At 45.5% G+C, this 23054-nt stretch overlaps 1 protein-coding gene across 2 annotated transcripts in view; it reads right to left on the minus strand.

The window, feature by feature from the left end:
- Positions 1–23054, minus strand: part of LOC140398093 (regulator of microtubule dynamics protein 3-like) — a 583369-nt gene that overhangs the window by 382836 nt on the left and 177479 nt on the right. The gene's annotated exons all lie outside the window — the stretch shown is intronic.

Genomic DNA, 23054 nt, shown 5'->3' on the forward strand with positions numbered 1-23054 from the left:
AGTACAAAACAAAAATCTTGAAAGAAACAAAGCCAATTACATAGATAAGGGGAGAGCTGAGTAAGGTTAATTGGGCAAATATACTAATAGATGCACTAAATAAACAATGGGGAACAATTTTAAAAATTCAAAATGTTTAACGAAAATATATTCCATTTAAAAATGAAAACTCAGCAAAGATCCATCTTTACTGAGGAAGTTAAGGGTAAATTAGTTTAAAATTAGAGATTTAGGATTTTACAAAGAACATTGGAAAGCCTGAGGATTGGGTTGCTTTAGAAATCAAAGAGACCACCAAAAACATGATAAAAAGGGAAAAAAATGGAATGAGTGTAAACTAGCCAGGAGTATAAAAACACATTGCAAGAACTTTTACAGGTATACAAAGAGGGGGAGAGTAACTAAAGTAACTAAAGTCCCTTAGAGGCACAGATAAGAGAAATTATTGTGGGAAATTAGGAAAAAGCAGTGACATTAAAATATTTTGATCTGTCATATACCAGAAAGAGATGGTAACCACAGGGCGAAACTGAGTGGGAAACCTAAGGTGATGAATATGAGTAGAGAAAAATTCTTGGAGAAATTTATGGGACTAAAATCCTCCAAAGTCACAGGACCTAATGGCCTACATCCTAAAGTTTTAGAAAAGGTAGTTCCGAGATAGAGATAGACAAAGAGAGAACGAACAAGAAACTACTGGCCAGTTGGCCTAACATTCGCAATGTACTCATTCAAGGAGTACCGAAAGTTAGCAGTGGGGTACAGTAAGACATTAGGAAGACAAGCAAGACATTAGGAAGACAAATGGTACATTTCTCTTGACTGCAAAGGGATTGGATCGCTAAGAATAACTAAATTTTGCTACAATTGTACAGGAATTACACCTGGAGAACTGTACACATTTCTAGTCTCCATATTCAAGGAAGGATAAATGTGCATTGGAAGTGCTGGGCCAAGAAGTGGGTGAGAGTGTTATCTTATGATGAGAGGCTGAGTAAATTGGGATGATGCTCTCTGGAATTTAGAAGAACGTGAGGTTACTCAATGAAATTTACAAGATTCTGAAGGGACTTGATCAGATGGGAAATTAAAATTCAGGAACACAGTCTCATGATAAAGGTGTTGATTATTTAGGATTGAGATGAGGAAACATTTCTTCACTGAAAAGGGTTGTTAAAAGGGTAGTTCTCCATTCCAGAAGGTGGTGGTGTTCTACCATTGAATGTATTTAAGGCTCAAATAGACAAATGTTGGCTCTCAGGGAATCAAGTAATATGAGGAGCAGGAGGGAAAGTGAACTTACGGTTGATGATCAGCCATGATTATACTGAATGGTGGAGCAAGCTTGAGGAGCTGTATTGTTTACTCCTGCTCGTATTTCCTATGTTGTTATAGTCCAACTAGCACCAAGGTCTTCCACTACTTTGGTGTTAGCCTTCTGTGTACCCAGCTTCCTCTACACTCATGTTGGCACAGTCAAACGCTAGCTCTGCCTCAGTTGAAGTGGTTCTATAAATCCCTCTGGCACTCAACAATTTTCTGCTTTTCAAAATATATTCATTAGTCTACATGCACATTCCCTGTGCTCTTCACCCTATGTGGCCAACTTTTTGACATCAGTCTAAATTTCGTTTTACTATTTTGAATGTGTGCCTTTCCATCTTACTGTCACAGCGTAATCTGAGGTAATGTTCCACATGCTTTGCTAATTTTTACTCCTTCAAGAGATCATTCTCGGTTGTTTCTCTTCAAAACTGAACTGCCTGAATTATCCACTCTTTTCTTCGACCAAACATTCACTCCCCTGTCTACTTTCCATCAAAAGTTCATGATCATGAGGGCGGCACGGTGAAGCAGTGATTAGCACTGCTGCCTCACGGCACCCAGGACCCGGGTTCGATCCCGGCCCCGGGTCACTTTCCGTGTGGTGTTTGTACATTCTCCCCGTGTCTGCATGGGTCTCACCCCCACAATCTAAAGATGTGCCGGGTAGGTGGATTGGCCATGCTAAATTGCCCCTTAATTGAAAAAAAAAAGAATTGGGCACTTTAAATCTTTTTTTTAAAAGTTCATGATCATTTCTTGACTCTCGTGGAACATGTAATTAACATTGTAAATGTTGAAAAGTTAGGTCAGAGCAGATGGAAACTGTATTCAAGATGGATTTGAAACAAAGTGATGGGGAAAATCAATCATATGGCTGTTGTAGTAAAGCTAGTGAGCTCAGACTGGAAGAGCGATCAATGGACGAGAAACTAACAGCAATTAGATGTTTGGAGCAACACTGAAAGAAAGTAATGTTTCAATGGAATCTGCTAATCTGATTGCCAGATGATCCAATTAACTTCCAATTTGTAAAGACACAAACCACTCCATGGGACTTTGTGGTCTGCAAGGTCCTGTTTCTTTTTTTCTGACTACCGAAAACATGGAAGCAAATTTTCTTTTGCTGCAAGATATATGCTTGTGGATATAAAACCCTCCACAACTATACATAATATGGGGGGCAGAGGGGGGGGGGCATTATAAACCAAGCTTAGCAAGTAAAAGGTACAGTCTGCACACACAGTACTCAAATTTACTCAGCGGGATGAAGTGAGAGGAGTGTACCCATCAAAGTTGGCAATTTGTTTTGACAAAGTTATTTGAAGGGGAGCAGATCTCCAGTCATAGCTTGATTCCTCTTATTACTCAGCCTTGTTTCGCTGAAAGTTTTCCAATCATTTGTTAAATTTCTCTTCAGGTATCTGGGTTTTATGATTTTACTTTGATTAAAACAATGTAACTGCTGACCCACTGTTCTTGTGTAAAGTCTCCCCAAGGACATCATTCCGATTGAACAGGCAATGTTGAAGTGTGATCTTGATACAGGAACTGATTTATCTAATACTGTTAGAAGAAAAATTACATTGCGGCAATTCAGGAAATCTAAATAAGTCAGAGTGGAATACTCCAACTAAAATACTCCAGGCATGGCATCCATCGATTTAAATGACTGGTAAATGAGCAATACACTGAAAGTGTTTTTAAACTGAACACCAGACAGAAAATCCACATAATGCAGTAAGTCCTCACTTAAAGGGGACGATTCTCCGCGAACGGACCAAGTGTCCGGGCCGTCGTGAACGCTGTCGCGTTTCACGACGGCGCGAACAAGGCCCGGGCACAACCTATTCTGGCCCCCACAGGGGGCCAGCGCGGTGCTGGAGCAGTTCACACTGCTCCAGTGGCCAACCCGCGCATGTGCAGTTGGGGCAGCCCAATCCTGCGCATGCGTAGTTGGGCCACGTCATCTTGCGCATGCGCGGGGAACGTCTTCCGCGCGTCGACCCCTCACCAAAATGGCGCCCGTGTTCTGCGACCGCGCGCAGAAGGAGGGAGGGGGAGAGAGCGAGGCCGGCCCGCCGATCGGTGGGCCCCGATCGCGTGCCAGACCCCATCGGAGGCCCCCCCCCCCCGTGAAGGTGCCCCCCCCCTCCCCTCCAAAGGCCGCACCCCCCCCTAGCGTTCCCGCAGAGTTCCCACCAGCAGCGACCAGGGGTGGACGGCGCCGGCGGGAACCTGTCGTGCTGTAGCGGCCACTTGACCCATGCGGGCCGGCGAATCACCTCTTACCGTTTGCGGCGGTTCTCCGAGCGGCCCGGTGCGAATCGCGCGCTACTGGTTTCTGAGGGGTGGGAGAATCGCATGCGGGGGTTGGGGCGGCGTGGCACGATTCGCGCGGCGCCCCGGCGATTCTCCCATCCCGGTGTGGGGCGGGGGGAGGGGGAGAATCGTGCCCAGCGTTGTAGCTGCACTTCTGAAAAGTATGACTTTAAGTGAATCATGGATACCTATAGGAATTAATATTAAAACCGGAGTTAGGTTCATTCAGATATTTCTTGCCTGGAAAAACGAGTTCAAATGCTATATCATACATATATATCACTGTGAATTCCAAGCTGAAATAACTTGAAAAATACATTAAGTCACTAAGTATATAATAAATACGGTGTAAAATGAAGGGAAATACAGCCGGTCTTTGGGGACAGTGCAAGGGAGTGGCACAACATGATTTTGGACAGCTATTTCAAAGAGCCAATGATAGGTTGAATGGCTTCCTTCCTGGGCTGCAAAATTTGATTATTCTATGAGTAGAAGTTGAAGAGAAGCCCCTAAGTTTGGTCCTCTGACACTTCCCCTAAACTTCACAGAAAGTCTCTGCCATATTTTCCTCAGTAAGGTTCAGAAACTTTAATCCCCAAGTGCTGTCTTCTATCCTCTGCAGCTTTTCCAGTTTTACAGCTAAATGCATTTTTGAAAAATCTTTTGCTAACCTTTCAATCATAAACTGCTGCATTACATTTTTACTCCTCGGCATTTTTCACTCTTTGAAGAAAACATTTAATCCAGCGTTACAGATGGTTACCCAAGACCTTCAATCATCTTCAGATGAATTTCCACTATTCTTCGCCTGAATTTCCACAGATTCATGTCAATAGGATTTCTAGTATGCTGATCTGCAATGATGATGCACAACTCCAACTCACATTCTGACGCCAACGCAAAACCCCAACACCAAACTGCAATTCTGATGTTGACACGCAACTACAATGCCGATGCACAACTCTGGTGCACGACTCCAATGCCAACACACAACTCTGTTCTCTACAACTCCAATGCTGACAAAAATGGTGACACAAATTGGAAAAATAGACCCTAGAAAATAAACAACTTTAAAATGAAGCAACATTAAACGGGGTGATTGAAAGAGAGGACTTACTATTATTTTTATAACCAATGTCTGCATTATCTGGACATTAATATTCCTCCACAGATATGAATAAAACATATTATTTTCCAAATTCAAAGAATTTCATCATGTACACAACCTGAATGTGTGCCATGATTTGAATGCTTAATTCATTAAAAAATCCTAACGAATAACATTTTTGTCAGTAATTAACACAACATTTTCACAATAACAAATTGAAGTTGAAAGCAGGCCCAATAGAGATGCAACATCAGATAACAGAATTCACTGAACTTTAAATAAATTATAGTATTAAAGTCATTTCTGTGATTATAGTTTACACCCATGTATCAAGGTTTTCTGAGGACATGACAAAGTCAACTCAAACATTTTTTCCAATGCTCTTACTGTCTCCTTTAATCCTCCTGTTCTGATGACAGTGTGTCATGCTTAGGTATGGTACGGTTTCAGGGCAGAAATCATCCAATGCCCTGGTTCAGACAGCATTTTTTCATTGTGAACTCTTGAGCACAAATGGGTTATTTGACCTTGGCAGCCATTCCAGCACAGTCCTGTCCTCTATGCGCACAATGTCCACACCAGAGGCACCTTTTGCAGTGCTCCCCTTTAGAAATTCATGTCTAATGCGTGCCCTCCTCTTTTTTTAAAAACTCATTGTTGCAATGAGTTTCATCAAACCCAGTGAAGATGACCCCCTCAGTCCAAGTAGAAAGGATCATGTTTATTATTTATCTTTTGCCAGGCTCTAATTGTTCCTCCTCCACAATTTTAAACTTTAAATCATTCTATCCATTCAAAATTATTGGAACATAGAAAAATAGTAGAAGGAACAGGCCCTTTGGCCCTTTGAGCCTGCTCCACCAATCATTATGATCATGGCTGATTGAACACCAAATGTTGCACTCACATTAGTTATATACCTATGGGAGCTAGGACTTGCTGATATGGTGTGTGGTTTGGCATTGTGCACTGATAACTTACATCCCACTGCAACCGGCATCAATTAATTCAGTACAGACTTGGTCATTTATTCTCAGTTTTTCTGTTACAGAGGGGCTATCTGTACCTACCAGAAATAAACTTTGATTTACAGGGAAATAACATGCCTTGTTTCTGGACTATATTAGGACCGTGCAGGTGACTGTTCAGAACATGCAATCATTCAGTTCCCATGCTCGATAATAGGATAATGGATTTTTATATATTTCTATTCATGTTTTTTTTAAGATATACATTTAACATAATATTCCCTAAACTGAAAGTTCCATTTCAAATAAACGGCAGACTATCATACATGGGATTGATGTTGCAGGTAGTTTGATCTCACATATATAATTGAGACATAATATGCTCCGTATACAGAATACCAAATAATTTAGAAAGGCTGCGTGTGACAAGAATACTTCATTGTGTAGTCAAACTGAAGAAAGAAGCCCAAGTCAGCGTCACAGATATTTCCTTGTCTGGCCAGTGTAATTTTTGTTCAGATGTGATTTGAGGCAAGTTACAATGCCTATGAAATTTAGTGCACTTTATTAGCATCAGTAGAGTCTGCGTCTTAATGAGTCAACAGTAAAGCTCCCTCAGAATAGCACTATCAGCTTTTTCTTCCATCTGTCTTTGAGCCTCTCCAAGGGAATTTTTTAGTTTAGTGCCTATACCTACTGGAAATTGGATAGGCTGTCCAAACTACAGGTTTTAACCACAGCTGTAAAATCACTCACTCCTTTTATTTTATATTTCTATCCCCTCTTGTTTGCTGTTATCTGGACTATTCAAGTATGTCACAAGAGAGTTTTAATGTCTTTTAGTGGTCCAATTTCAATGTTACTAACAGGAAACAATTTGCAGAAGATTACAGGAAAGCTGCACATACAGCATCTTGTAAACTGGAACTGCATGCAAATCATTATTTGTGCCAATACATAAGTGCCAGAGTGTTATGCATTCAAGTCCCACATGAAGCCGGAGCACATCCAGGCTAACATTCTAGTGAAATAATGGGAGAGTGCTGCGCAGTTGGGGTGTTAAAGTGAGTCTCCATCTGCCCTCTCAGGTGGACATAAAAGATCACCTGGTATTATTTCACAGAAGAGTAGGGGAGTTCTCTCTTCCTTTCAATCTTACCTTCAATCTAACAGTATCTGAGCAAAATTGATTTTGCATGAAGACAGTAGCTATGCTTGAAGACATCCAAATTCCCCCCTAAGCGCTTGATTTCGCAACTTGAAAAAGCAACTGAACTGCTCACTAAATAATCAAACGTAGTCCCAAACAAATATTATACTACCACTAAGCTGGCACAATCTATGCAAGCTCAAACAGGTGACTTTGCAATGAAACTCTGTAGTGAACAAGCATTACGGGAAGCACGGTGGCACAAGTGGATAGCACTGTGGCTTCACAGTGCCAGGGTCCCAGGTTGGATTCCCTGCTGGGTCACTGTCTGTGCGGAGTTTGCACGTTCTCCCCGTGACTGCGTGGGTTTCCTCCAGGTGGTCCGGTTTCCTCCCACGGTTCAAAGACGTGCAGGTTAGGTGGATTGGCCATGATAAATTGCCCTTAGTGACCAAAAAGGTTGGAGGGGCTATTGGGTTACGGGGATAGGGTGGAAGTGAGGGCTTAAGTGGGTCGGTGCAGACCCGATGGACCGAATGGCCTCCTTCTACACTGTATGTTCTATAACCATTTATATGAAAGGAAATGATGGATTACCCTTTTTCTCAAATCTGGAATGGATAGGGGTTTAAAATTCTACTGGTCCTGAAGTCCAGGCCACAATTTAATGGAAAATGTCAGTTCACTGGCAGAGCTATTTTATGAAGCAGGTGAGCAATTCCTGACACCAGGTGATGTCAACAAATATATTTACATAGTGCATTGGTGGCATCTAGTGGCAGAAATCAAGTACAACTGACAATAATTTGTATAAATAAAAAGCTGCAAACATTAGAAATATGAAATAGAATTTCAAAATGATAGCAATACACAGCCAGTCAATTAGTATTTGAACAGGTTAAGATAGGTTAATGTTTTGAACCCAACTGATTCAATAATTTCCCTCAGAGAAGGAAACCTCCAGTCCTTACCTGCGCTGACCTACTTGTTAGCGATGTGGTGGGAAACAGAACATTTATGGCCAAGGTGGTCACTCAGTCCATCATGTCATGTTATCTGAAATGACCCAGCAAGCAACTTAGACATATCAAACTGTCATAATATATACCAGTATATTATGGTGCAGACACACACACACACAGATGGACATGCAGTGGGACCAATCAGCATACACAACACCGCAGCCAATCACCAGTGAGAGCACACGCACTATAAAGACAGGGGACAGGAGAGTTCCCGCTCATTCTAGTAGCAGCCAGCTCGGAGCACAGAGCTCACAGCCTGCAACACAGACATTCACCATGTGCTGAGTGCATCACCTGGTTAGGACTAGGCAAGGGTCAACAGAAGCTGGTATTGCATTTACCCACAGTTCAAGTATGTTAATATAGTTAACCTTATAATAAAATAGAGTTGAACCACTTCCAGTGTTGGTGACCTGTTTGTGATCCAGAACACCCAACACATCATGGTACAAGGAGTGGTTGCATACTAGCACTTCTGAGACCCACCTGCAACTAATCAGCATTCCGGCATCCTGAAGTATGGAGAACATCAACCCGCCGCCGCCGCTCCGCATCGCCGGCAATCTTGGGGTCAATTGGAAGATTTTTAAACAGCGCTTCCAGCTCCTCCTCAAAGCCACAGTCAGAGGGAACGCCTCGGACACCAGGAAGATTGCTCTGCTACTCTCCACGGCCTGGCAACACGCCATCCACATCTTCAACTCCCTCACATTCGCAGACGATGAGGACAAGACAAAGTACAAGATGGTTCTCCTCAAATTCGATACCCACTTCAGCATAGAGGTCAATGAAAGCTTCGAAAGATACCTGTTCCAGCAGCGCTGGCAGGGAAAGGACGAGCCTTTCCAATCCTTTTTAACACACCTCCGCATCCTGGCGCAGTCCTGCGGCTACGGGCCCACCTCCGACTCCATGATACGCGACCAGATCGTATTTGGTGTTCTGTCGGAACCCCCGTGTCAGCAGCTCCTCAAAATTAAGCAACTCACCCTAGCGACTGCCATTGAGACCCGTGTCCTGCATGAAAATGCCACCAGCCGGTACTCCCACATACACGCGGCAGAAACGGCGCGGCAAGGTCCCCACGAGGCGGAACGGGTCCAAACAATTGAACACCTCCAAGGCTGCAGCCTGGATGAGGGCGGCCATTTTGGGCGCTTTTCACGGCCTTCCGCGCTTGTACGCGCCAAACGAGGGGACGGTGACGTGGCGGAACATGATGCGCAGGCGCGCACCACGCAGGACCGCACTGCGCATGCGCGGTGGCGCAACAAGCGTACTGACGTCACGACGTGCAGCAACTGTTGCTCCACCCATTTAAAGCGGCAATGCCCTGCAAAATCGCGACAATGCCTACGATGTGGCAGACTTGGCCACTATGCTGCCTGCTGTCGAGCAACTCAGCCTGCCAATTCACATCGCTTCAGCCAGCCTAGCAGGAACATTCGGGCAATTCAACCCACGTTCACAGAGTCCGATTCCGACTTCCCGCAGATCAGTGACACCGAGGACCCGAGGGAGCCTTTTCGAGTCGCTGTTATAACAAAGAACAGGCTGTCCCCGAATCAAAACCACCAGCCGCTGTCGGTGCACAGCATTGATCCAGACGACGAGTGGTGTGCCACCCTGACGGTCAACCGATCCCAGATACGATTCCGCCTGGACACTGGTGCTTCTGCTAATCTCCTAGCGTGGTCAGACTTTCAGACCCTTGGGGTTAAACCAACCATTCTTCCGTCGACCTGCCAACAATGGCAATGTCATTCCTGCTACCGGTTCATGCCAACTCGAAGTGACGCACAACTCGCGAAAAGCCATCATTCCCTTCAAGATCGTGGGCTCCTCGAAGGACTCTCTGCTAGGCGCACAGGCGAGCAAACTCCTAAAACTCGTTCAACGAGTACACTCTCTCTCCAGAGGATACGTCTGCCTTCCAGGATGCGGACTTCAGGGCGCAACTCAATGCCATCATCGACCGGTACCGCGACGTTTTCGAAGGCATGGGCACGCTTCCATACACTTACAAAATCCTGCTCAAACAAGACGCCATGCCTGTGGTTCATGCACCTCGCAGGGTCCCAGCACCCCTCAAGGACCGCCTCAAGCAGCAGCTGCAGGACCTCCAGGACCAAGGAGTGCTCTCCAGAGTGACGGGACCAACCGAGTGGGTCAGTTCCATGGTGTGCGAAAAGAAGCCTTCCGGCGAGCTCCGGATCTGCATTGACCCAAAGGATCTGAATCGCAACATAAAGAGGGAGCATTACCCTATCCCCAAGCACGAGGAGATCACGTGCGAGATGGTTCGGGCCAACATCTTCACCAAACTTGACACCTCGAAAGGATTCTGGCAAATTCAACTAGACAGGTCCAGCAGAAAGCTTTAATACCCCGTTTGGCAGATACTGCGACAACAGGATGCCGTTTGGGATTATATCGGCAACAGAAGTATTCCACCGGATCATGGAGCAAATGACGGAGGGCATTGAGGGTGTGCGCGTCTATGTTGACGACATCATCATTTGGTCCACCTGGAACAGCTGACAGGTGGGGCAGTTGAGCACTGTGTTGGCGATGTCCTCATTGATGCCGGGCCAGTACACAGCCTCTCGGGCCCTCCGTCGGCACTTCTCCACGCCAAGATGGCCCTTGTGCAGGAGCATATCAGTCGCCCCCAGCGCGTCTTCAAACGAATACGGGACCAAGGCCTTCGCCTCAACAGAGCCAAATGTTCCTTCGGCCAGACGGAACTCAAGTTCCTAGGCGACCACATCTCCCAGTTGGGTGTGCGGCCGGATGTGGACAAGGTGGCAGCCATCGCGGCCATGCAGAAGCAAGCGGATAAGAAGGCGGTCCTCCGATTTTTGGGCAAGGTCAACTTCCTGGGGAAGTTCATCCCCAACCTCGCTTCCCATACCACAGCTCTCCGGAACCTGGTCAGGAAGACGACAGACTTCCAATGGCTTCCCGCCCACGAGCGCGAATGGGAGGAGCTTAAGACCAAGCTTACCACGGCCCCGGTATTGGCATTTTTTGATCCCACTAAGGAAACAAAAATTTGAACAGATGCCAGCCAATCCGGCATTGGGGCGGTGCTCCTGCAACGCTATGAGGCCTCATCATGGGCCCACCCCTTGCATATGTGTCACGTGCCATGACCCCCCCCACGGAACAGCGCTATGCGCAGATCGAAAAGGAGTGCCTGGGCCTGTTGACTGGGGTCGACAAATTTCATGATTAAGTTTATGGCCTCCCCCAATTCACTGTCGAGACCGACCATCGCCCGCTGGTCAACATTATACAAAAAGACCTGAATGATATGACCCCTCGCCTCCAGCGCATTCTGCTTAAACTCCGGCGGTACGATTTCCAGCTCCTATACACCCCGGGAAAGGACCTGATCATAGCCGACGCTCTGTCCAGGGCAGTCAACACCCCGTGTGACCCAGAAGGGTTCGTCTGCCAGGTTGACGCCCATGTGGCCTTCACGGCCTCCAATCTGCCGGCCACGGATGAACGCCTTATCCACATTTGCCGCGAGACTGCGGCTGACCCCCTACTACAGTGTGCCATGCGCCACATGACGGATGGGTAGCTCAAGGGCCAATGCCCGCAGATCTACAATATCAGAGACGAGCCGGCAGTAGTCAATGGTGTCCTCCTGAAGCTGGACCGCATCGTGATCACGCACAGCATGCGCCAGCTCGTTTTGGAACAGCTACACGAGGGCCATCTTGGCGTGGAGAAGTGCCGACGGAGGGCCCGAGAGGCTGTGTACTGGCCCGGCATCAATGAGGACATCGCCAACACAGTGCTCAACTGCCCCACCTGTCAGCGGTTCCAGCCGGCCCAACCACGTGAGACCCTACAGCCCCATGAGTTGGTCACGTCCCCTTGGTCTAAGGTAGGCGTTGACCTGTTCCATGTGCTCGGCAGGGACTATGTTCTGATTGTAGACTATTTTTCTAACTACCCGGAGGTCGTACGCCTGCACAACATCACATCATCGGTGGTCATCCGTGCCTGCAAGGAGACCTTTTCTAGTCACGGCATCCCACTCACTGTGATGTCGGACAATGGCCCCTGCTTCGCGAGCCAGGAATGGTCCATCTTTGCCAGCAGGTACAACTTTGTGCTTGTGACATCCAGTCCCCTGCACCCCCAATCCAATGGCAAAGCAGAAAAGGGCATCCACATCGTCAAACGGCTCCTCTGCAAGGCTGCCGATGCAGGATCCGACTTCTACCTTGCTTTGCTGGCCTGTCGTTCGGCCCCACTCTCCACGGGCCTGTTGCCAGCCCAGCTGCTCATGGATCGCACCCTCAGGACCACGGTGCCGTCCATTCACGTCCCAGACCTCGACCACGTTCCGGTCCTTCAGCGGATGCAACAGTCTCGTGCACAACACAAGGCGGCGCATGACACTCGGGCGACTGATCTCCCTGCTCTGGCGCCGGATGACAACGTCCGCATCCATCTTCCGGAGGGTGGCTGGTCTGCAACTGCTGTCGTTCTTCGGCAGGTGTCTCCCCGATCGTTCCTGGTTCGTCTGCCAGATGGTTGCATTCGCCGCCGCAATCAGCGTGCCCTTCGTCTCGTTCCATGCTCGCTACGTGATCCTCCACCGGTGCCACGCCCTCCTGTTGTCCCCAACCTGGACTATGTGGAGATTCCGAACACTCTGCATCCTCCTCACTCTGCCGTGGCCCAGCCCGTTCCTCAGCCGGTGGCTCCTGACCCACCCTTGAGGTGGTCAACCAGAATCCGTCGCCCACCTCAGAGACTTGACTTATGAGTTTTACAATGTTGGACTCTTTGATCTGTTCTGTTATCCTGTTTCATCGTTCCAGTAGTTTGTATATAATGTTCATTTCGTTGCTGGTGTGACACCCTATTTCTCTGCACCAGGCACCTTCCCGTGTAAATAGATTAGCCTCATGTACATAGTCATGCAAATAACACGCACACACATAGTCAGGTACATTCACTATACAATATTTATTGTCACGCAGGCACATGTTCTTTATATAAAAGGGGGGATGTCATAATATACACCAGTATATTATGGTGCAGACACACACACACACACACACACTGATGGACATGCAGTGGAACCAATCAGCATACACAACACCGCAGCCAATCACCAGTGAGAGCATACATACTATAAAGACGGGACAGGAGAGTTCCCGCTCATTCTAGTAGCAGCCAGCTCGGAGCACAGAGCTCACAGCCTGCAATACAGACATTCACCATGTGCTGAGTGCATCACCTGGTTAGGACTAGGCAAGGGTCAACAGTTAAAGCTGGTATTGCATTTACCCACAGTTCAAGTATGTTAATATAGTTAACCTTATAATAAAATAAGAGTTGCACTACTTTCAGTGTCGGTGACCTGTTTGTGATCCAGAACACCCAACACATCACAAACCACTAGAAAGAAGTATAATTATAAAGCTAGAGGGACAATTAGGTTTTAACCGAGGCACCGGATTAAAGTACAACAAAAGCACCTGTTATCCCTGCAAATGTTTCCTCACTCACATCTGGGGATTTGTGTCAAAATTGGGAGAGCTGTCCCACAGACTTCTCCAGCCACAACTAGACATAATCATACTCACAGAATCATCATTTTCAGCCAGATGGACCAGACTTCGCCTCACCATCCCTGATTAGCTACTGTCCCATTGGCACAACAGATCAACAGAGAGGAACAGTGGTGTGCAGTGGAGTGGCTCTAAGAGTTCGAAAAACTGACGCTAAACGTCATCACATGGCATCAGGTCAAATAGGGATAAGGTAACATCCTGATTACAACTTACTACCCTACTTCAAAAGAACATTTAAAAATGGGAGCAAAGTAGGCCATAGGCCTGTCACGTCTGCTCTACCATTCAATGTAATCCATGCTTTCTGCATTCAGACAACTTTCCTGTCTGTTCCCCATATCCTTAGATTTTTAATTTCTTAGGGAATCCAAGCCTTAAATATATTCAATGATGGAGTGTCCATAACCCTCTGGGGGAAAGAATTCCAAAACTTTACAATTCTTTGAGTGAAGAAATTCTCATCTCAGGGCAGCACGCTAGCATAGTGGTTAGCACAGTTGCTTAACAGCTCCAGGGTCCCAGGTTCGATTCCCGGCTTGGGTCACTGTCTGTGTGGAGTCTGCACGTTCTCCCAGTGTCTGCGTGGGTTTCCACCGGGTGCTCCGGTTTCCTCCCACAGTCCAAAGATGCGCAGGTTAGGTGGATCGACTATGCTAAATTGCCCTTCATGTCCAAAATGGTTGGGTGGGGTTACTGGGTTACGGGGATAGAGTAATGGTGTGGGCTTGGGTAGGGTGCGCTTTCCAAGGGCCGGTGCAGACTCGATGGGCCGAATGGCCTCCATCTGCACTGTAAATTCTATGATTCTATGATCAGTTTTAAATGGCCAACCCCTCATCCTGAGAATGTGCCCTTGTGTTCTAGATTCCCCAGCCAGGGGAACAACTCTGTGTCCACTCTATTGAACCGCTTCTGAAGAAGTAAAGTAGCATTAAAATCAAAATATTCACTCTATTTCTCTCTTCACCCTTGCTGCCAGACCTGCTGAGAATTTCCAGCACTCTCTGCTTTTAGCTGTTCTAAATCTTGTCATTGTCAATGAGATCACCTCTCCCTCTTCGAAACGCCAGAGAATATAGACCCAATTTAATCATTCTAGGACAACGAACTGAAGCATCAGGATTCTTCCATGTTCGGGCAGCACGGTGTCACAGTGGGTGAGCCCTGCTGCCTCACGGCGCTGAGATCCCAGGTTCGATCCCGGCTCTGGGTCACTGTCTGTGTCGAGTTTGCATATTCTCCCCGTGTTTGCGTGGGTTTCGCCCCCATAACCCAAAGATGTGCAGGGTAGGTGGATTGGCCATGCTAAATTGCCCCTTAATTGGAAAAAATGAATTGGGTACTCTAAATTTAAAAAAAAAAAGATTCCTCCATGTTCAACATGATTTGGAAGAGGTAGTGAGGGCAGCAAGAACACTGTAATCTCGGTCGGGGACTTCTATGTCCATCACCAAGGATGGTTTAGTAGTAACACTGTTGACCAAGCTGGCCATTTCCTGCAGGATACAGCTACCGGATGAGTAAGAGAGCCAACTTGAGACAATAACATTCTGGCATCCTCATCAATTTACCTGTTGCTGACGCATCTATCCATGACAGTACTGGTAGACGTGGCAACTTCATAGTTCTTGTGGAGATTAAGTCTCGTCTTCACTGAGGACACCTCCATTGTGTGCTGTGGCATCATGTTAAATTCAAACAGGATTGGCAATTAAAAATTGGGCATCCATGAGTTGTCATGGGCCATTAGCAGCAGCAGAATTGTAATGCGCTGCAATCTGTAACCACACGGACCAGCATTTCTCTCAAAACACCATTTTTATCTGCAAGTGAGAGCCAACCTAGTGAAGCTACAACATGGGTCCACATGCATGCCAAATAGAAGATGCAGCAGACTATACAGTGATTGATCTGAGCAACTCCACAACTAGAGATCAGATAAAAGCTCTGGAATTCTGTTACATCTGGTTTTGAATAATGGTGGATAATTAAATAACAAAGTCCATCTTTAAAGTTTCGAAAACACGTCCCAAAAATGGAAATCAACTTAGATGCCAAATATAAAATGTGAACTGCAGGTAGGTTGTCTCTATTTTGAAATGTGTGAAAAAACATCAGTTCAAATTAAATTAAGATGTCACGTTTTATTAATGAAATAACTCCACGAGGATAGTTTGAACCACAATGATATCATTTTTTTAAATCATCAAATTCATCACCTTCGGCATTTAATGCAAAGAGGTCAGCAAATACAGCCTGAGTCACTTTGCAAGGCATCATTGCACGGATCCAACTCTGAATGAAATGACCTGCTCACCTATGCTCAAATTGGGTTCTGTCAGCACCACTTTGTTGCAGGACTCCCTACAGCATGGTCCAAACATGGGCAAAAGAACCAAATTCCTGAAAGAGGTGAGGCGTGTGACATCAAGCATTTGACTCAATGTGGCGTCAAGGAGTCCTAATAAATTGGAGTCAACAGGAAACAGAAGGAATATTCTCTACTGGCTGGAATCACACACCGAGCACAAAGGAAGATGGTTGCGGTTGATTTTGGTCAGGGCACCACCATTTCCAGTTCTCAATCAATCTTCTTCCCTTCAGCATAAGGTTAAAATGTGATATTCATGACGATTGTACAGTGTTCAGCTCAATTCCCAATTTTTCATATAATAAAGTGATCCATGCTTGCATGCATCAAGACCTGGGCAACATCCAAGCTTGCGCAGATAAATGGTAGCCTCCATGTCACACAAGTGCCATCTCCAACAAGAAAATCTATCCACTTCCCTTATATTCAATGGCATGGCCAATTTAAAATACCCCATAATCAACACCCTGGGGGTTACCATTAACCAGAACTTAATTGGACCAGCCACAGGAATATTGTGGCTCTTTGAACCAGCAAGAATCTGGATATTTTGTAATGAATGACTCATCTACCAACTCCTAAAAGACTTCCCATCATCTACAATGCGAATTAGGAGTGAGTTGGAATATCTTGCACATGGTTGGAATAGCTCATCTCCAACAACACTCAAGAAGCACAACACAATCTTGACAAAGCAGTTGGCTTGATCAGCACTCCATCCACCTGCTTCGTCTACACCGGTTTGTAACATCTGCAGATTCTCTGAAGAAGCTAGCCAAAGATTCTTCAACAGCACCCACCTAAACCCGCAACTTCTTCAGCCTAGCATGACACGGTGAACACAACCATCCCCCAACCACACACCATCCTGACTTGGAACAATATTAACATCCCTTGTCACTGGATCAAATCCTGGAACTCTCCAAGGATATACCTTCACCACACAGAACAGCCTTTTAAGAAAGTGACTCACCGCCACCTTCTCAAGGGCAATTAGGAATGAGCAATATCTGCTGGCTTTGTCAATAATATGCAGATCCCACGATTGAGTTTCAAAAACGTCTAAAAGTGGAAAGTGATAAAGTATTTTAATAGGGTTGAACAAGTAACGGGCAGGAAATACAATTGAACAGATAAAATACCTGACTTCCATAACAGGGCAGTTAATACACAAACCATTAATGTAAATTTAGCCTTTTTTGGTCATGCAATTTTTAAATCTAGCTTCAATTGGCTGTGGCACCATGAAAATTGATTTATTTTGTCAGGTGATGTGCTTGAGCTCTTGATGTGGGAGGTGGCAGATCCCATTGCGAGCTGCAGCGACCACATCTGCAGTAACTGTTGGCTGCTCGAACAGCTCCGGCTCAGAGTTAATGAGCTGGAGTCTGAGCTTCAAACACTGAGGCACATCCGGGAGGGGGAGACTTACCTGGAACACTGCGTTTCAGGAGGCAGTCACACCTGTCAGAGTCAGTAGTTTAAATCCTGCCAGTGGCCAGGGACAGCAGGGTGTGACTGCAAGTCAGGCAGGTAAAGGGAACCAGCAGTCAGGAACTCAGGAGCCTCAGCCCTTGACCCTGTCCAACAGGTATGAGGCACTTGCTCCCTGTGTGGATGGCGAACAGGGCTGCAGGAAGGATGAGTCAGCTGACCAGGGCACCATGGTCCAGTAGGCCATTCAAGGGGAGGGAGTAAATAGGCAAGTTGTAGTTGTAGGGGATCCTATTATCAGGGGGATAGATAGTATCCTTTGTGAGCAGGATAAAGAGTCCCGCATGGTATGTTGCCTGCCCGGTGCTAGGGTGCGGGACATCTCTGACCGGCTTGAAAGGATACTGGAGAGGGAGGGGGAGGATCCAGTTGTTGTGGTCCATGTCGGTACCAACAACATAGGCAAGTCTAGAAAAGAGGACCTGTTTAGAGATTATAAAGAGATAGGATTCAAATTAAAAAACAGGTCCTCAAGGGTCAAAATCTCCGGATTACTGCCCGAGCCACGTGCAAATTGGCATCGGGAGGCAAGAATAAGGGAAGTTAACACGTGGCTGAAAGAGTGGTGTGGGAAAGAGGGGTTCCTTTTCATGGGACACTGGCATCAGTTTTGGGACAGGGGGGACCTATACCGTTGGGATGGTCTCCACCTGAACCGAGCTGGGACCAGTGTTCTGGCGAAAAGAGTAAATAGGGTGGTCAATAGGACTTTAAAGTAGAGATTGGGGGGGGGAAGGGAAAGTCAGGGAACCAAGAGGTGAAGTAATCAGTGGGAAGCGTAGCTGCTTAGGAATACAAAAAAGCACGAAAAGACAGAACTCAGGGGAGGTTACGATAGTCCCCATCCCACAAAATATGACACAGTGTATGGAAAGGCTCAGTAAACTAAGGTCCACCACACTAAGAAAACAGAAAGGGACGGCCAATAGAGAATTAAAGGTGCTATATTTAAATGCGCGCAGTGTACGGAACAAGGTAGATGATCTTGTGGCCCAGGTTGTGACTGGCAGGTATGATGTGGTAGGCATCACAGAGACATGATTGCAGGGGGTTCAGGACTGGCATTTAAACATCCAGGGATTCACAACCTATCGAAAAGACAGAGAGGTGGGCCGAGGGGGCTGGGTTGCCTTGTTAGTTAGGAATGAAATTAAATCAATAGCACTAAACGACATAGGGTCAGATGATGTGGAGTCTGTGTGGGTAGAGTTGAGGAACCACAAAAGCAAAAAAACCATAATGGGAGTTATGTACAGGCCTCCTAACAGTGGCAGGGACCAGGGGCACAAAATGCACCACGAAATAGAAAGTGCATGTCAGAAAGGCAAGGTCACAGTGATCATGGGGGACTTCAATATGCAGGTGGACTGGGTAAATAATGCTGCCAGTGGACCCAAGGAAAGGGAATTCATTGAATGTTTACATGAGGGCTTTTTGGAACAGCTTGTGATGGCGCCCACGAGGGGACAGGCCATTCTGGACTTAGTGTTGTGTAATGAGCCAGACTTGATTAAAGATCTTAAAGTAAGGGAATACTTCGGAGGCAGTGATCATAATATGGTAGAATTCAATCTCCAATTTGAAAGAAAGAAGGTAGAATCAGATGTAAAGGTGTTACAGTTAAATAAAGGTAACTACAGGGGCATGAGGGAGGAAGTGACGAAAATCGACTGGGAGCAGAGCCTAGTGGGAAAGACAATAGAACAGCAATGGCAGGATAACAAAGAGAGAAATAAGGAAAGAGAGGATCAAATATGAAGGTAGGCTAGCCAGTAACATTAGGAATGATAGTAAAAGTTTCTTTAAATACATTAAAAACAAACGGGAGGCAAAAGTAGACATTGGGCCGCTCCAAAATGACGCTGGTAATCTAGTGATGGGAGACAAGGAAATAGTTGAGGAACTAAATAAGTACTTTGAGTCAGTCTTCACAGTAGAAGACATGAGTAATATCCCAACAATTCAGGAGAGTCAGGGGGCAGAGTTGAATATGGTAGCCATCACAAAGGAGAAAGTGCTAGAGAAACTAAGAGGTCTAAAAATTGATAAATCTCCGGGCCCAGTTGGGCTACATCCAAGAGTTCTGAAGGAGATAGCTGAAGAAATAGTGGAGGCGTTAGTTATGATCTTTCAAAAGTCACTGGAGTCAGGGAAAGTCCCAGAGGATTGGAAAATCGCTGTTGTAACCCCCCTGTTCAAGAAGGGAACAAGGAAAAAGATGGAAAATTATAGGCCAATTAGCCTAACCTCGGTTGTTGGCAAGATTCTAGAATCCATTGTTAAGGATGAGATTTCTAAATACTTGGAAGTGCAGGGTCGGATCAGGACAAGTCAGCATGGATTTAGTCAGGGGAGGTCGTGCCTGACAAACCTGTTAGAGTTCTTTGAAGAGAGAACAAATAGGTTAGACCAAGGAGAGCCAATGGATGTTATCTATCTTGACTTCCAAAAGGCCTTTGATAAGGTGCCTCACGGGAGACTGCTAAGTAAAATAAGGGCCCATGGTATTCAAGGCAAGGTACTAACCTGGATTGATGATTGGCTGTCAGGCAGAAGGCAGAGAGTTGGGATAAAAGGTTCTTTTTCGGAATGGCAGCCGGTGACGAGTGGTGTCCCGCAGGGTTCAGTGTTGGGGCCACAGCTGTTCTCTTTATATATTAATGATCTAGATGACGGGACTGGGGGCATTCTGGCTAAGTTTGCCGATGATACAAAGATAGGTGGAATGGCAGGTAGTATGGAGGAGGTGGGGAGGCTGCAGAAAGATTTGGACAGTTTAGGAGAGTGGTTCAAGAAATGGCTGATGAACTTCAACGTGGGCAAGTGCGAGGTCTTGCACTTTGGAAAAAAGAATAGAGGCGTGGACTATTTTCTAAACGGTGACAAAATTCATAATGCTGAAGTGCAAAGGGACTTGGGAGTCCTAGTCCAGGATTCTCTAAAGGTAAACTTGCAGGTTGAGTCCGGAATTAAGAAAGCAAATGCAATGTTGTCATTTATCTCAAGAGGCTTGGAATATAAAAGCAGGGATGCACTTCTGAAGCTTTATAAAGCATTAGTTAGGCCCCATTTAGAATACTGTGAGCAATTTTGGGCCCCACACCTCAGGAAGGACATACTGGCACTGGAGCGGGTCCAGCGGAGATTCACACGGATGATCCCAGGAATGGTAGGCCTAACATACGATGAACATCTGAGGATCCTGGGATTATATTCATTGGAGTTCAGGAGGTTGAGGGGAGATCTAATAGAAACTTACAAGATAATGAATGGCTTAGATAGGGTGGACGTAGGGAAGTTGTTTCCATTAGCAGGGGAGACTAGGACCCGGGGGCACAGCCTTAGAATAAAAGGGAGTCACTTTAGAACAGAGTTGAGGAGAAATTTCTTCAGCCAGAGAGTGATGGGTCTTTTTTCATAGAATTTACAGTGCTGAAGGAGGCCATTCGGCCCATCGAGTCTGCACCGGCTCTTGGAAAGAGCACCCTACCCAAGGTCAACACCTCCACCCTATCCCCATAACCCAGTGACCCCATCCAACATTAAGGGCAATTGTGGTTACTAAGGGCAATTTATCATGGCCAATCCACCTAAACCGCACATCTTTGGACTGTGGGAGGAAACCGGAGCACCCGGAGGAAACCCACGCACACACGGGGAGGATGTGCAGACTCCGCACAGACAGTGACCCAAGCTGGAATCGAACCTGGGACCCTGGAGCTGTGAAGCAATTATGCTATCCATTATGCTACCGTGCTACCCCTTAAATGAAATTAAATGAAAACCGCTTATTGTCACAAGTAGGCTTCAAATGAAGTTACTGTGAAAAGCCCCTAGTCGCCACATCGTCCGGCGCCTGTTCGGGGAGGCTGGTAAGGGAATTGAACCGTGGTGCTGGCCTGCCTTGGTCTGCTTTCAAAGCCACCGATTTAGCCCAGTGTGCTAAACCAGCTCCTAGCTGGTCTGTGGAATTCATTGCCACAGAGGGCGGTGGAGGCCGGGACGTTGAGTGTCTTTAAGACAGAAGTTGATAAATTCTTGATTTCTCGAGGAATTAAGGGCTATGGAGAGAGAGCGGGTAAATGGAGTTGAAATCAGCCATGATTGAATGGTGGAGCGGACTCGATGGGCCAAATGGCCTTACTTCTGCTCCTATGTCTTATGGTATAATGTAAGTAATCATTAAAGAGGCTTTCTGAAAAGTTGAAGAATAATGAAAAATAGTGGGAACAGACCTTTTCAGCTGATAAAAGCCAGAATAGATTGGCAAAAAGTAACTAGTATTCTACAATACCCAGTATCAGAAGTACTGATCCAACAAGAAGTATTAGATATGTTTTCTGTAAACTACATGAGCTTCAACATATGTTGCTGCTTCTTTTTGCTCGAGAACTGACCCTCTTTGCTCAGAGCGAAATTTGGCCACACACTATAGATCTGAATCTTAATTCTGGAAATAACCACACAGAGTCAGAGTCACAAAGGGGAAAACACTGCACTTGCCAACAAAAACGGTCAGGAATAGCAAACAACAGACTTGGGGATTGATGGGAAATGAATAAGCAATAGAGTGTGCAGTAACTCTGCCAAATAATTTTTAAGTTTAAATAAACTTGGACTTTGATAAGATCATATCCTTTTTATTTTAATATAGAACATGAACAAACAGAAATAAATCCAATTGGCATGTGTGAAGTTCCCTGCCACAACCCATTTTCTGTCTTTGAATTCACACCAAATCTGATTTAAAACGAACTAAATTCCAAAATTAGACATGGCATCACAAAAAAAAGATACAAACCCTTCCTGAAATATATAGATTCAAATCAATGGTACGTGCAACAAGGTACAATGTTTGATCTGGTAATCTGTTTTGCCCTATTAAAGAAACAGCTATAGATCAATTACACATGGTGAACTACAAGAAAAACGGAAACCAAACTTCAGAGACAATGTTCAGCTACATTAAAAACCAAACGCGTTATGTAAACAGTTGAAATTAGCACTGTTTTGTTGATATACATACACTTACATACAGGAGATTGGACTGATATGAAACACTTAAAATGCTGCAATTATAGTTATTCAGAGGTAGCAGATCTGTTATGAATAATGATTAAATATTGTAGAAAAGACCAGGTAGTTGTTAAATGTCAGTATTGTTGCAAACGAACAGTCCCAATACACAATATGCATCATAGGGTACTCTCAGTGCTGTTCCTGTTTTTAAAATGCTTAAAATTCAATATCGCCTTCTAAGGGATGAAAAGGATAGTGATTCTACAGAATGGTGCATGGACTGATCTGTAACTGCTTTCAGCTAAGCACCTCTTTCCAGCTGCTAGTCTCAAATGTCAGCTTTTCACAAAGCTGTGGCAAAGCAATTCAAAGGTGTGTGCCTCCCTATATTCAATTTGAAATACCTATGGCATTTTAAGCAAATGGGGTGAGAATGTGGGGGTGGGGGCGGGTGGGGTTAAGAGTGAAAAGAATGTGTAGCTAATGTCTTCTCATCCTACAGTAAATCAACTTTTCAAAAATGCACAACACTCATGCTTAATGAAACAACCATTTAAATTATCCAGAAGATTAGTAATTATATTCAACAAAACTCTTGCAATAAATCAATCATGTACTGTATCCCACGAATGGAAAAACCAACTGTTTTCACACCCTTCATAGCCATA

The sequence above is a fragment of the Scyliorhinus torazame genome, chromosome 2 (assembly GCF_047496885.1).
Source record: "Scyliorhinus torazame isolate Kashiwa2021f chromosome 2, sScyTor2.1, whole genome shotgun sequence".
NCBI classification, from domain to species: domain Eukaryota; kingdom Metazoa; phylum Chordata; class Chondrichthyes; order Carcharhiniformes; family Scyliorhinidae; genus Scyliorhinus; species Scyliorhinus torazame.